This window comes from Acomys minous, assembly GCF_964271855.1.
Source record: "Acomys minous genome assembly, chromosome: 19".
In the NCBI taxonomy this organism is placed as follows: domain Eukaryota; kingdom Metazoa; phylum Chordata; class Mammalia; order Rodentia; family Muridae; genus Acomys; species Acomys minous.
The window spans coordinates 14074135-14089117 of NC_140499.1; the positions used below are offsets into that span (position 1 = coordinate 14074135).

Below are 14983 nucleotides of genomic sequence, written 5' to 3' on the forward strand. Positions count from 1 at the left end.
GCTGTATGAGAGCAGAGGAAGAGGCATCAGGTATAGACAAGGAACTTGGGAAAGCTTCTGAGGTTGCGCAGATTGGCTCTGCGCAGCTTTCCTGTGAGCAACAGGGAAAGAAAAGCACTGGCGAGCTTGTGAATGATTAGTCAGCTGAGGGCACCTGGTAGGCCAGACCATGTTGGGTGCAGTGCACAAGCATGAGGACCTGAGTGTGAATCCCTGTCACTTGTGTAAAAATGTCAGCATGGTCATGCCTGCCTGTATCCCCAGTAGTGCGGGGACTGAGTCAGAAGGAGCCCTGCTGATCACTCACCACAAAGTCTAGCCAAGTGGTGAACTCTGGGCTTAATGAGAAACCTTATCTCAAAGAGAAGTCAGCGAGCCTGGCCCAAGATGGCTGGACAAGGGAAGGTGCTTTCCCCTAGGCCTGACAACGTGAGTGTGATCTTTGGGACCCATGGGGTAGGAAGAGAGAAGTGACTCCCACAAGTTGTTCTCCAGCCTCTGCATGTACACTGTGGCACTTGAATGTGATCTCTCAAACAAAATAATACATGCAAGTGTATTGCGATGCAGAACTTGCTAGAAGAAAGCACTTGATGTTGACCTCTGTCTCCACGTGTGCACGCAGGGGCTTGTGTATCCCATACAAACATGCTCACAGAAATACATACACACTCAGACGACACACACACACAGAGACATGCACACACACACACACACACACACACACACACACACACACACACTACCCATAAGAGTCTGGGGTGCTCAGCTAAATGGCCATCCTTTACTGGGACATCTCCAACACTCCTTCTAAGGCCCGGGGACATCAAGGAGGAAGCAGCCAAAGAAATGCAAGAGCTAGGGGATGCGGAGGGGTGCTGGGCATGGCTGCCTTTCAAGCGTGCATGCCTGCCAATTAGACTCTTGAACACTCAGCAGTTATGATTATCTGCACAAGATGGGGCCTGTCAACGTTCTGTCGTAAATGGAAGGGGTTCACAAGGCCCCATCCCTCCATAAGGATTCATATGCAGTTACGAATTACTGGGAGAGAGACATTTTCTTCAGTGGTACAGGCACTGGTAAGTTGCCCGTGTTCACACAAATATCATTCTTGTTTCTGTAGGTAGTGAAACCCATTGGTCACTCCCTGTTCCTTCCTTGACCATCCTACTCAAAGCAGGCGACACCCGTTCCTCGCTGCTCTACCTTCCTAAGCTTGTATCTTTTGTAGACATGTGAAGCCTGCCATTCTCTTGTCTAGTTGTTCACTTGCAGCCTGTCTCCCCGGCTAAGAGATGGGAAAATGTGTGCTCCACTTCTGTCTATTGGCAAAACTTAGCTTAGACCTTGGCATCTAGTAGGCATGCGGTAAGTAGTCTTGGGTAATACCAACCATGTCTCCCACTGATGTGACACAGCTGTGTGCCAGGCACATTCCAGCACCCACACTTAATATCTTGTTTAATCTTTGCCACAGTCCTATAAAGTGGATACTGTTATTAGTGTCTCTCTTTTGCACATTAGAAAATAGAAGCACAAAGAGTCAAAATAACCCATCAGAATATTAACCATATTAGCAGCAATTAGGTAGCAGAAAGTGTTGCAAACCCAGGGCCTGCACTAACCCTACTGTAAGTGGGATTCCTGGTGAAATGATAAGGATTGAAAATTTTTCAGAAACGAAAAAGGGCTGTAGAATATTTAAAAGAAACCAAGGTCCAGGTGTGGTGGGGCATGCCTTTAATCCCAGCCCTTGGGAAGCAGAGAAGGCAGATCTCTATGAGTTCCAGGCCAGCCTAGTCTACATAGAAAGTCCAGAATAGCCAAGGCTACAAAGAGAAATCCTGTCTCAAAAAAACCACCGAGCTCATGTGCACACACACACACACACACACACACACACACACACACACACACACACACACACACTCATGCATGCAAAAAACAAACAAACAAACAGGAAAGGAAGAAAAACCAGGAGTTTGCTGTAACAAGCATTCTAAGCTCAGGGAAGAAAAAGATATTCAATAGTACATATTTGATGGGAGAGTGCTTATCTGGCCTACACAAGGCTGTGACTCTATCCCCAGATGGTACCCTGCCTCCATATAAACAGCATGCATTTATTCTTTTCTGCTTTTTTGAGTCACATCTTCGAGGAGATCTTCTTTTTTCATTTGCATATCTCTAAAGTTTTAAGAACATATTATATACACGTACATTAAATTTTAACACCTTATCCTGGAAGTGAATTTCACACACTCACAAAGCTTTCAGAATCTTAAATCTTAGCCAGACATGGTGGTATAAATCTTTGATCCTAGCACTTGGAAAGCAGAGGCAGGAGGATTTCTGTGAGTTCCAGGCCAGCATGGTAAATATGGTGAGCTCCAAGACAGCCAAGACTACAACGAGACCATGTCTCAAGAAAGAGAGGGGGCGGAGGGAGAGGAGATAGAGACAGAGAGACAGAAACTGAGAGAGGAAGAAGGAAAGGGAGGGAGGGAGGGAGGGAGGGAAGGAGGGAGGGAGACAGGCAGGGAGGAAAGGAGAGAGGGAGGGAGAAAAAAAAAAGAAAAGTCAAATCTTGATGACTTCTTAAATGCTGTCTGAACCTAATGGGGAAAGCTAATTCTTTGTCTCAAGAGGGGTCTGAAGAAGTTTTTAGGACAAGTGTAGACCAGGGGGCACAGCGAGCGTCACACATTCATCCTCTCAAGTCCTTTTAGCACTTTAGGAATTTCCCTCCACGCTGAGTCCAGCTGCTCAGTGTCCACTTCCTTCCTTGGCTTAGCTCTCTTAGGCTGACTGACCCATTTCAGTTGATCAACTGAGCCTGACTTTGATGAAGCCCAAGTATTCCTGACACCTGCCCGCCTATTCTCGAGGCTTTCGTTAGGATTATGTTCATGTGTGGATCAGTTTGAAAACAAACAACATCTTAACACTGAGATTTCAAACCTGACAAATTAAGTCTTTCAAGCCATGAACAGAGGATTTTTTAAAAAAACATACTATATTTTTTTCATTAAGTTAACTCTAAACACATCTTCCAGTTGGGCCTGGAGAAACAGTTCTGTGGGTAAGGGAACTTCTGAGGACCCCAGTTTAGTTGCCTGCACCCATGTGGGGTAGCTCATAGTTGCTGACATCTCCAGCTCTTCTGAACTCTACAGGCACTGCACACATGGGGCATCACACACACACACATACACACACACACACATACACACACACACACACACACACACACGCACGCACGCACGCACGCACGCACGCACGCACACACACAAATAAAATCTTTTTAACATTTTCTTGCAAGATAATTCTCTTTGTAGAGAGTCTTTCCAAAACACTTAATGATTTTTCCTTCATTACATATAAAATATTTTAAATTTATTTTACAGTTGATTTTTCTGGTATTTGAATATACAATTGGTTTTTATGTGTTGACTTGGCATATAGCATTCTTTAAAGTCTTACTTATTAATTCCTAGAGTTTATCTATAGATTATTTTATATTTTATGCATATACAATTATGTTATTTGTATATAACAATAATTTTATTTATTCCTTCCTGAACATCATGCTGTTTTTGTCTTCTCACACTGCCTAAGTGCCCTAATACAACTTTAAATAATATTAATAAAGAGCATTTAAGTCTCATTCCAAATTTTAACAACAAATCCCGCAATGTGTCAAAATCAGTCATCACACTCATCATTTTACAGACATCTTTCATCAGCTTAGAGAGGCTCTCACCTGTCTTCGTCTGCTCAAGCCATCATAACAAAATGCCAGAAACTACATAAAAACTCAGGTTTTTTTTCAGAGTTCTGACACCATTGGGACCCAGCAAGGGGTCTCTTCCTGTTGCATAGACAGCCATCTTCTTGCCATGTCTCCAGGTAGCTTTTGAAACCCTCATTTAATGCCCGGCTTTAGGTGCAAGTGTTGTGTTGTAGATGGATCGATCCACTGGGACTGTCCTCCGCAGCTCTGCGTTTTCACTGGTTGGGGTTTTCTGTAGTGGTCTCTGTTTGTTGCAAAGAGAAATTTCCATGGGGAGTGAGGCAAAGACTACATATATCTGTGGGTATAATAGCAACTGTTTATAGATTGTTGTCAGAGATTGTGCAGGCTTAGTAACGTGGTGGCTGCAGGCTCTCTTCCAAGATCTGTGACTTCACTAGCCCTGGGTAGTTGGCTAGGTCTCCAGCACCAGGCATGGTTTCCCTTTTGTTGATGAAGTTTCAAGTCCAACTAGAGAGACATTTTTTCCTGCCAAGGTGTGTGTGCCACTACACACCCAGAGGAGAATAACCAGACATTTCAAAAATTAGTTCTGAGAATACAGCTTAGTGAGAAAGCACTTGCCTAGCATAGGAGAAACTGTGGTTTTGATCCCCAGCAACAGGCACATGCGCGCGCGCGCGCGCGCGCACACACACACACACACACACATGCACACACACATACACCCACGTACACACATGCAGACATACACATAAATGCTCACATGCAACGATAAAAATTTGGCATGTTTCTGGGTTAAGTCAGAAAGTAACAAAAACTACTTCAGGAAAGAGTATTTGGCAAGATTTCAAATACTATCCCAAATATTTTAAGGCATAAGCCATCTGTAAATGTCAAAATATTTTAAAACTGGAATTTCTGGAAGTCCATGTGCAAGCCTGTCAGGAAGCTGAGGGAAAAAACAACAGGCTTACTTTATCGGAAGTTCATGTGAAGAAGCAGCTTTGCAAAAACCTGCAAGCTACTAAGCTGCTACATAAAACAATAGAAAGTCCTCACACGTTAATAACCATTTAAAAATTTCCTATTTGTATCTCAAGACAGAATAGAAAAAGGAGTGGAAACAGAAAAAAATGAAGAAGAAGAAAAGAAACTGACCTGTTAGTGGGAAATAGAGAAAATGGGGGGGGGCGGGGGAGGGAGAGAAAGGATGGTGAGGGAGAAGGACAATTCATAGGCTCCTTTTACCGAATCGTTTTTAGATCCTCTGCGCTCCATACGAACTGAAGAGCATCCCACAGCTGAGGTGAGTCCCTAAGGGAAAGATCCTTATGCTGGGGTACAGACTTCCCCAGGACCATCCAGACAAAACAACTGTATTGCCTGGAAGATAGGATGGGAAATAGGATTGGTTGACTAGGCGCAAGCAGCTCAGTGGTAAGCCTGGGCTAGCTGGGAGCTTGCAGGCACTCCTGCGTCTTGCTGGGAAGTTTCTGATAGGAGAGCTACTGCATCCTCCTGGCATCTGATTGGGTTCATGTGGAACTAAGAAGCCTGCCCCCACGAGAGCAGCTGTTATACCTTTAGGAACCGTGAGGAGGACACAGAGCGACTCAAAGTCACTGAAGCTGAGCTGTGCTGGGCACATAGATGGATCCACTGAGCAGCCCAAAATTGAGACAAGAACCCTGGAGCCCAAAAAAGAGATGTTGCTGCTGTCATAGAGATGCCTGAGTATCTTCCATTGATGCAGTAGTTTTCACAGTTGCCAAGACATGGGACCAGACCAGATGACCATCATCGGAAGAGTCGGCAAAGCCTGCTCATGCGCGCGCACACACCCAAGTAGAATTTGATTCAACAACACGAATAAACCTATGCCGGCCGCAGGAAAAACAGATGAAACCGGAGATCATCTTGTTTCATGAAATAAACCAGATACAAACAGTTAGGCATCTTATTTTGTCTCAAATGTAAACGAGAGACTTAAAATCTAAGTATATATGTTTGCATATGACATGACTACAAAATGGGCTACAAGGAGGAGTGGAAGACAAAAGAAAAGAATGGGGTTGCAAAAACAAAATCTGTGTGTTTTCTCTCCTATGGGGACTCTAAATTTAAAGCTGGTGTATTATTGCACACAAACATATACACTCACACATGAATGACGTGAAACAGAAGGGCTTTGGGTGTGGCAGAAGTAGGGTAGGGCACACTATAGGAGAATAGGAGGGAAAAGGGTAGCAAATATAGCAATATAAAAGTATATATATATCATATGTATATGAAAATCTCATATTTATATACATTATTTTGTATGCTAGCTAAAAAAAATAACAGAAATGTTCATTACCAGATTGTTCATATTACCATGGAATGGAAAAAATTCAACAGTAGTGAATAGGCAAATAAAATATCTGCTTAAATAAGTCAAATTTGCAATTAAGGAAAAATTCAATCTCCCTATCAATGTAAATGCATCTAAAAATATACTTTCAAATGAAGATACAGAAGCATCCATCCTACTTTCCTTTATGTTGATTCAATAAATACTATGAAAAACAATCTGGGAGGAAAAAATTTCAAAGTCCATTATGGAGAGGCAGGAGAGTTAGGGCCCGGAGCTCAAGGCAGGAGCTTGAAGAAGAAACAATGGAAGGATGCTAAGTGTCTGCTTACTCTCTGGTTTGCTCTGCTAACTTTCTTATTCAGCCCAAGCCTACCTGCCTAGGGATGGCACCACCCACAGTGGGCTGGGCCGTCTCACACCAACTGTCAATCAAGACAACTATTCACAGACAATACAAACTAACCAAGACAGAGTCATCACACACACACACACACACACACACACACACACACACACACACACACACACACACTTAAATAATGCATATATATCATTGAAAATAATTTTTTCATATAATATATTCTCTGATCGTGGTTTCCACTCCCCAGTGCCGCCTAGATTCTTCCCATCTCTTCACTCACCCAACTCCACACCCTTTCAGTCTTTCTTTAAAAAATGACAAAGAAAACAAGCCAGATTTTTTTCCAAAAAGAAAAGAAACACACATAAAACAAAACCCATAAAAACACAAAATCAGAAACTGTACTATACAAGCAAAAGACTGCCAAAAAGAAAAAGAAAAAGAAAATATGCCCAAATGAAGTGATCAGACAAAAGAGGTACAAAAATTCCATTTAGTTTGTTTTGTGTTGGCCATCTATTGCTGGGCATGGGCATCACCCTTAAGATGCTCAGTGAGACTGGCTTGCAGGAAGCTGATTTTTCCTTTGTAAGCGGTTGTCAGTTGGGGATGGCCTCTTGGTGAGTCACGAGAGCTCATGTCCACTTCCCCCTCTCAGCCCTGGGAGCCTGCCTAGCTGGAACCTGTCCCAAACCTGCGCATGCTGCCTCGGACTGGACTGTGTGACTTCATGTGTGTGTCAATCTTGTGTCCTTCCTCTCTGGCTCTTGCAGTCTTTCCGACTCCTCTGCTACAGATCTCCCTAAGCCTTGAGTGAAGGGGTTTGATGAAGGCTTTCTCATTTAGAATGGAGCATTCCCAAATCTCCCAGCCTCTGCACACTGTACCCTTGTGGGGGGGCGGTCTCTGTGTTAATTTCCATCTGCTGCAAGAAGTTTCTCTTATGATGGCTGGGTGAGACCCTGATCATGAGTATCATAGGATGTTGTTAGGAGTCATTTTTTTTTGCTATGTGGTGGATTTTTCCTTTGATGAGTATCTCAGTTTGCTTTCCCTTGCTGTGATAAAGCACTATCTAAGTCACTGGTATGTATTCACATGGTAAAGAAACACCATGACCATGGCAACTATTTTTTTTCTTTATTAAGTCAGGATTTCTGTGTAGCTCTAGCTGTCCTGGAACTCACTCTGTAGAGCATACTGGCCTCGAACCCACAGAGACCTGCCTGTCTGTGCTTCCAGAGTGCTAGGATTAAAGGTGTGTGCCACCACCTAGCTGACCGTGGCAACCCTTATAAGAGAAAGCACTTAGTTGGGACTTGCTTACAGTTTCAGAGGTTTAGGCCATTATCATCATGATGGGTGGGGGTGGGGGGTGGGCGTGGGTACAGCATCATGTAAGCAGGCATGGCGCTAGGGAAGGAGCTGAGAGCTACAACTGAATCCACAGGCGAATAGAGTCTGTGTGTGACATTGGGCCTGGCTTTGGCTTTTGAAACCTCAAAGCCCACCTGCAGGGACACACTTTCTCCACAAGGCCACACCTGCTAATCCTTCTCAACAAGTGACACTCCCTAATGACTAAACATTCAAATATATGAGCCTATGGGAGCCATTCCTATTCAAACCACCACAATGAGAATATAGAGTCCTTCCCTATCTCTTCTGATTTGCTGTGGTTTGAAGTTGGCCAAATATTAAAACTGCTATATTTGTGTGCATCTTGGGTCCATTTGCTTGGAATAACTTTTTCCATCCATTTACGCTGATGTAGTGTCTAGACTCAACAGTAAGGTGTGTCTTCGATGCGGGATTCTTGGATGGATCCTGTTTTCTAATTCAATCTGTTAGTCTGTGTCTTTTTATCAGGAAATAAAGACCATTGATATTGAAAGTCATCAGTGAGTCGTGGTTTATTGATTCCTGTTATTTTGTTGTTATGGTATGGGGTTTTTCCCCCTCTCTTTTGACTTATGTTCTGGGATTATTTATTACTTGTGTTTTCTTGAGTGTGGTTAACCTCTTCAAACTGCAGTTTTTCTTCTAATGCCTTCTGTAGAACTAGATTTATAGATAGATACTCCTTAAATTTGGTCTTATCATGAAATATTTCCTTTCTCTGTCTACTGTGATTGATAGTTTTGCTGGGTATAGTAGTCTGAGTTAGCATCTGTGGTCTCTTAGGGTTTGTTTAACATCTGTCCAGGCCCTTCTGGCTTTCAGAATCTTTACTGAGAAGTCAGGTGTTATTTTAATGGATCTGCCTTTACATATTACTTGATCTTTCCCTCTTGTATCTTGTAATAGTCTTTCTTTTTCTGTACATTTAGTGTTTTGATTATTATGTGTTGTGAGCAATTTCTTTTCCAGTCCAGGCTATTTATTGTCCTGTATATCTTATACCCAAATAGGCATCTCCTTCTCTAGTTTGCAGATTTTCTTCCATTATTTTGTTGAAAATATTTTATGTGCTTTTGAGCTGGACTTTTTCTCTTTCTTCTATTCATATTAGTAAGATTTAATCTTTTCATAGTGTCACAGATTTTCTGGATATTTTGTACATGGAATTCTTTTAATTTTTACTTTTTCTTTGATTGGGATATCTATTTCTTCTACTTGGTCTTCAATGCCTGAGGTTCTCTCTTCCATGTTTTATATTCTGCTCATGAGGCTTGCTACTGAGCTTTTTGTTTGACCTCCTAATTTTTTATTCCAGTTTGGTTTAATTAATTTATTTATTTTTATTCAAGTTCGGCTTTTCTTTAGGAATTCTAATTTTTTGTTAAAATCCGTTTTCATGTCATAAATTGTTTTCTTTATTTCATTCCAGCATTCATATTTTCACAGAATTCATTAAGGGATTTTATTCATATCCTCTTAGAGGGCCTTGAACATAGTCAAAATACCTACTTTGAAACATTTGTCTTGTGCTTCAGCTATAATGCATTTCTCTGGGTCTACTGTTGTGTGATTGCCGGGTCCTGGTGGAGACATGCTGTCTTGGTTGTTAATGTTTCCCCTTTTGCACTGTGTCTAGGCAGCTGGACTTCTGATGACTGAGTTGGTTCCAGATGTTGATGTCTGGTCTTGTCTTTGTTGAGTGGGTGCTCCATTCTTTGGCTTTTTGCCCTCTTTGAATCTGAGGGAAATATGATGGCTGTGGAAACCTTAGTCAACAGTGTTTCTGGAAGTCAATGTGTGGCAAAGAGAAATCGATATAGGCTAGCAGAAAAGGCTGAGAGGGCTGGTGGGAAAGAACTAAGGGCATCCTGCCCACACCAAGATCAGGGGTCCCCAGAGAGTTGGCAATGTGGTGAGAGGAGGCACTCCAGCAAGTACATGGAGGTCAGACAAGGAATATGTCTAGAGAGACAGGAATGAAAGTACTAGGAGGACTGTGTAGGTCTGTATTGAGAATTGGAGTCCCCAGTATTGAGGTGGGAGGAGAAACACCCACAACATGTTGCTACAGGGCTAAGAGGGAGGGTGTAGGGACTGTAACAGAGGACTGGAAGGAGAGTGTGATTCACCCAGGTTCCAGCCCCATGTGGCCACTGCAGGGTGGGAAGTGTTTCTAGGTATCAGCCACTGACAAAGGAATGGGATTAGGCTAGGAGAGCTGAAACATCCACAGGATGGCTGTAAGACTTTTACAACATTCAACACTATACAACTTGTTATACAGTCACATGCTAAACTCAACACATTGATTTCTTTTTAAAAAATAAATAGTAATAGAATTAACAAGAAGCAGACAGGGGGTTAATGAGATGAATTGTTTCATTGATTCTTAAAAGATTGTACAGATAACAAATGTAGCATTAAACCATGTAACCCGGATTTCTGTATTGTGATTTTCTGTCATGTAATTGGCTGGAATTTATACTGTCATATCCAGAAGAGGAAGAACTGCCCACACAGGGTGGACCCTGGACCCCTGACTAGGGCTAGTGAGGGACTAAAAAGAGGACAGACACACAGACACACAGACGCACATACAGGAAAGCTTGGATCAGGTTGGGGGCATGCACTTTGATAGACCTAAACCAATACCACATGACCCTGAACCCTCATCATCCTTATTATGAACAGTGTGAGGGAGGGAGGTGTTAGCTAGCCATGGTATGAGGTGGCTGGAGGCAAGCAGTGTTGGGCTGTAAACATCTGTGGCAGGGAGAAGAAGACGTAGTTGCTAGCTTTTTATGAATTGACCCCATCATTCACAAACATTTGTACTTGGATCTTTGCCTTTCTGTGCCTGGCCCAAATTTTGACAGTTTCCAATGAGTCCAATACCTTGGGGTTCTCAACATAGCTATGTCTACATCAACATTACAGATTCGCTTGGAATTCACTCACTTAGGGCTGCCTTCCCTCCATACCAAAAAAGAAATCTGTAGTGTGTGTGTGTGTGTGTGTGTGTGTGTGTGTGTGTGTGTGTGTGTGTAGTATATGCATGCATGTGTGAGCATGTGCAGACATCCATGTGTGTGCATGGAAAGACCAGAGGGGCATCAGTAGTCCCGGTGCAGCATTTTAAAGTTGTACGTTGAAACTGATTGGCTCATTGTGATGTCACAGTTTGAGCCTTGAGTTCTCGGCTGCACAATGCTTTGCAGATAGGCCTGTTGACACAGGAAGCTGATGCAAGAGGACAGCAGTTTGAGGCCTGCCTGGCCCCAGAGCTAACTTGGACAACTTAGTGAGAAACCATCTCAAAGCCAAAAATCTGAAAGGGGCTAGAGAGGGAGCTCCGGGAAAGAATGCTTGGCAAGTATGTGTGCAACCCTGGGTTCAATCCCCAGCACCAGAAGAAATAAAGAAAGAGGTATTTGAGATAGAAAGTAGTACAAAGGAAAAGTGGGGAGACCCAAATGTCCAATCCCACCAATTTTCCTGATTCTACACACAAGCTCAGTCACTTGTAATGCCCTTTAATTATCCACTAAAATAGTCATTTTCAAGTTCAAAGCATATAAAACCTACTGGGGCCTGTGTTTGGGGCGATGCTTGACAGCAGCCTTCTGGAAGTGGCATCCAGACCTGTGCAGCTAAAACCTCTTCTGCATGCCTTTGTAATTTGAAAGCATGAATCCGAGCTTTGTGAGCACCACTTGTCCATTTGGGATGTGTAATTCTTTCATGGTCACGAGTTCATAAAAAAATATCTAAAGGAGTGTGCGCTGAGCTCACTGGCTGCTGGAATTTCAGTGTCTCCACAAATGCAGGGACTCTGGTGCAATCCTAATTTGTAAATCGTAAGAAAGGCTGGCCGGTGTGACTTGTTCATGAGTAGAAAATGGCACCGCACTCAAGTATTTGGAAAAGATTGTCTGTTTTCCTGCCATGCTCTTTGGGGTCTCTTTCTTGTAGTTCTCAAAAGTATTCATCATCCGTTCAATGAAGGGTTTTGTTTTTATATTTAATGTGCCAGATACTGAGTCATTGTAAGCAATGTGGGCTGGCTGGGCTTCCTAGGAAAATAACCAGTGAGGGCTGTGGCGGTGGCTGCTTTGGTAGTGTGCCTGCCTAGTTTCATGAGATCCTGCACACCTGTAATCCTAGCACTCAGAAGGTGGAGACAGAACAGGGGTGGATTAGGAGTTTTATGGCCAGCCTGGGCTACAGGAGTTCCTGTCCTCCACCCACGCCCCTGCCCCCCAAATGTAAAGACCAATTAAGTTTTAGAATTTGCATGCTCTAGTAATGGCGAGTGCCCTTATCCTTGAGAACAGAATGAGTTCAAATCCAACCTGGGCTACGTAAGACCCTGTCCAAAGAGAGGAAATGCGATGGGACCTGCTGTGCTGGATCCAAAGGTTATGGATCCTCGGCCTCCCTAGCTGTAATTAGATGCAGCGGAAGAGGGGACTGTCTTCCTGAACCTGTTACTCTTCAAGAACAATTTAGGTCTCTGCACTAAAGATTCAGATCTGCCTTCTAATGAAAGGGACATAAAAGAGATTAACCTTTCTACGCAGTAACTGCGGGCCACTCCGTATTACTTGTCACATATTGCTGCCAAGGAGCAGAGATAATGAAAACCCTCACCAAGGGTATGGTTTTTGGTGGTTTTTTTTTTTTTAGAAGATTGATTAAATTAAAAACCCATTAAATAATCTCAACTGTCCTTAGGGTCTGATAGACAACCTACAAAAACTGAAAATCATGGAGAATGTTCTTTTTTGTTCTATCGCTACTTAAATGGGTAGAGATGGAGCAGAAGGAGACAGCCTGAAAACCGCCCGTATTTTCTGTAGCTTTTGAAGAAAACATTTTAGAAAACTTTCATTTCTGCTATGCTCATCTATTGAGGAAAACCATTTAGTGTTTTGAGACTTTGAAGAATTAAAAGATTTTTTTTTTTTTACTAATAGTTGGATTTCAAAGAGCTGACGATTCAGTGATACTAAATAGATCCTATGTTTAGAATCGTCGATATCTGCCAGCTACTTCGGGTTAGCCAAGAATGATTCTGTTTTTCCTTTCCAAGCTGTGCGCTTTTTTCACAGCTACTAACACACAAATGAAGTTAATAGCCTTGTCCTGCTGAAGTCATTCTCAGGTCTTCCTGTCAGGTGCCACAACACAGTGTGTCATTAGACAGCTCAGTAGACGCCCACCTCCTGGCCCAGTTGCCTCATCTACTGATTTCAGACGCCTTCCCCGAGCCTATCTGATAGAAATGGCGTCCCCACGTTAGATTTCCCAGGCAGCCCCCCTTCAACAGCCTTTTTTCTCTCTTCCTTCCTTCTCTGTTTTACCGCGGTGTAATGAGTCCAGGAAGATAAAATGGAAACGCTCTGATCAGTTTTCAAAGTTGGTAGTCCCCGAAAGCCCGCAGATACGGTCTCTTCCGTTCCAACAATTGCTGAAAACAAGCGTCAGACCCTGATCCTGCCCAAAGTCACTGTCAGGTGCGTGACAAGGAGAGAGAAAAAAATGGCTCTGTCCCTCGCTCCCTCTTTTCCCATAGGTGTTGTATCTAGACCCACTTAGTATGGTTGTTGTGTCAGTCCTTGGACTTAGGAGACCAATCAAGGGATTTCCTATTTCTGTGCAAGGAAACAAATGACTTCTTAATGCTGGCTGACACCACCACGATCCAGCACGGAGAGCCCACGTCTTGCAAGGCAAAACTGGTAAAACCCAGAGAGCATGTTTCCCAATGACCAAGTAAGCAAGGGTTCTTTATTCCCCCCCTTTTTTTCTTCTTCTTCTTCTTCTATTTGCATACGGACACTCACATTTTTGTTTGGGGGCATGTCAAGTAGCAGATTAAAAGGCAATTTTCACACAAAAGATGGAGAGAAACATGATGTTATTCTCTGGCAGGCATTTGACTGTTCTTCACGGTGGAGGCAGACACACACACACACACACACACACACACACACACATACACACACACACACACACACAGCTCCACCTTCCCTCATGGAACCCCTGCTCTCTGTTCTAATCTGTAACTGGGACGATGCACTGCTCTCTCTTTTCTCTTTCTTGGGGGTTTGTGCCGTTTCTTGATGTTTGTGACAGGCCACGATAGGGGAAAGCTTTTATCACCGTGGGGCTTGGAGGCCTCCGTAAATTGAAAATTGCAAATGAAATCCACTGGGCTTGAATTCATCAGCCATTATGTCAGATGACCTTTGCCAGCTGCTGATAAAAATGAGAGAATGTTAGCTCTGATCCAATTTTCAGCACTAACCATTCCTTTTCAAATCCATTCACAGTCAGGCGGCAGACACACGGCAAGTGCAAATGATAGGGTTTCCAGAGACGCCATTGTGTTGCAGATTAAGAGTTTTCTGCCCCTATTTCGAGAGGTCGGCCCCCAGGCCCCTGTCTGTATCTACCTATTGTCCAATCAGTTTCAATATCTGCTTCAGAGGACATGTTAGCCATCCTTACAGATAAGTGCTTACAGGAGAGAATGTTGGACTTAATAGTTTTGCTTGGGAAGCGCCAAGGGTCACAGTGTAGCAATATTGACTGGCACATGTTAGTTTAATCTGACACTCGGAAGAATGGAACACGAGATTCTTTCGGAGTCGCTGATCTCTAGGTGATGTTTTGTTACCAGCTCTGGTTTTAGAAAATTTATTTTTTGCACAATGATTTATATTCATGAGTCAGAGATATTCTAAATGTCATCATAGTCAAGGAAAGACAGTCTAACCTTGTCTAACAGTGTAGGGAGTCAAAATTATGAAACAGGGGGAGATGGCCTGAGTGGCTTCTCTTCTTGCTTAGCTGGTTAAAGGTATTCGCCATCGGTAGTATTTTGAGCTGAAGTAAGTAATTGCCCCAATAACTACAGGAAAAGAATCACCCTTGTGATTTTGGTGAGAAAGCTGAAGTCAATCAATGATCCCATATCCATAAAACACAAGAGCCCTCTGGAAATAATACAACCAAAATTAATTATTTCTGCCTTCATCTGATTATATTCAGAAGGGGAAATCCTCCCCTATGAAAATGCAGGAGTTCACTGCAGGGATTGGGG

General features: G+C 43.0%; 1 protein-coding gene across 1 annotated transcript in view; it reads left to right on the plus strand.

Moving 5' to 3' along the window:
* LOC311590233 (uncharacterized protein) overlaps positions 1-14983 on the plus strand; it is a gene marked incomplete at its 5' end in the record, with an annotated part of 618389 nt that overhangs the window by 413836 nt on the left and 189570 nt on the right. The gene's annotated exons all lie outside the window — the stretch shown is intronic.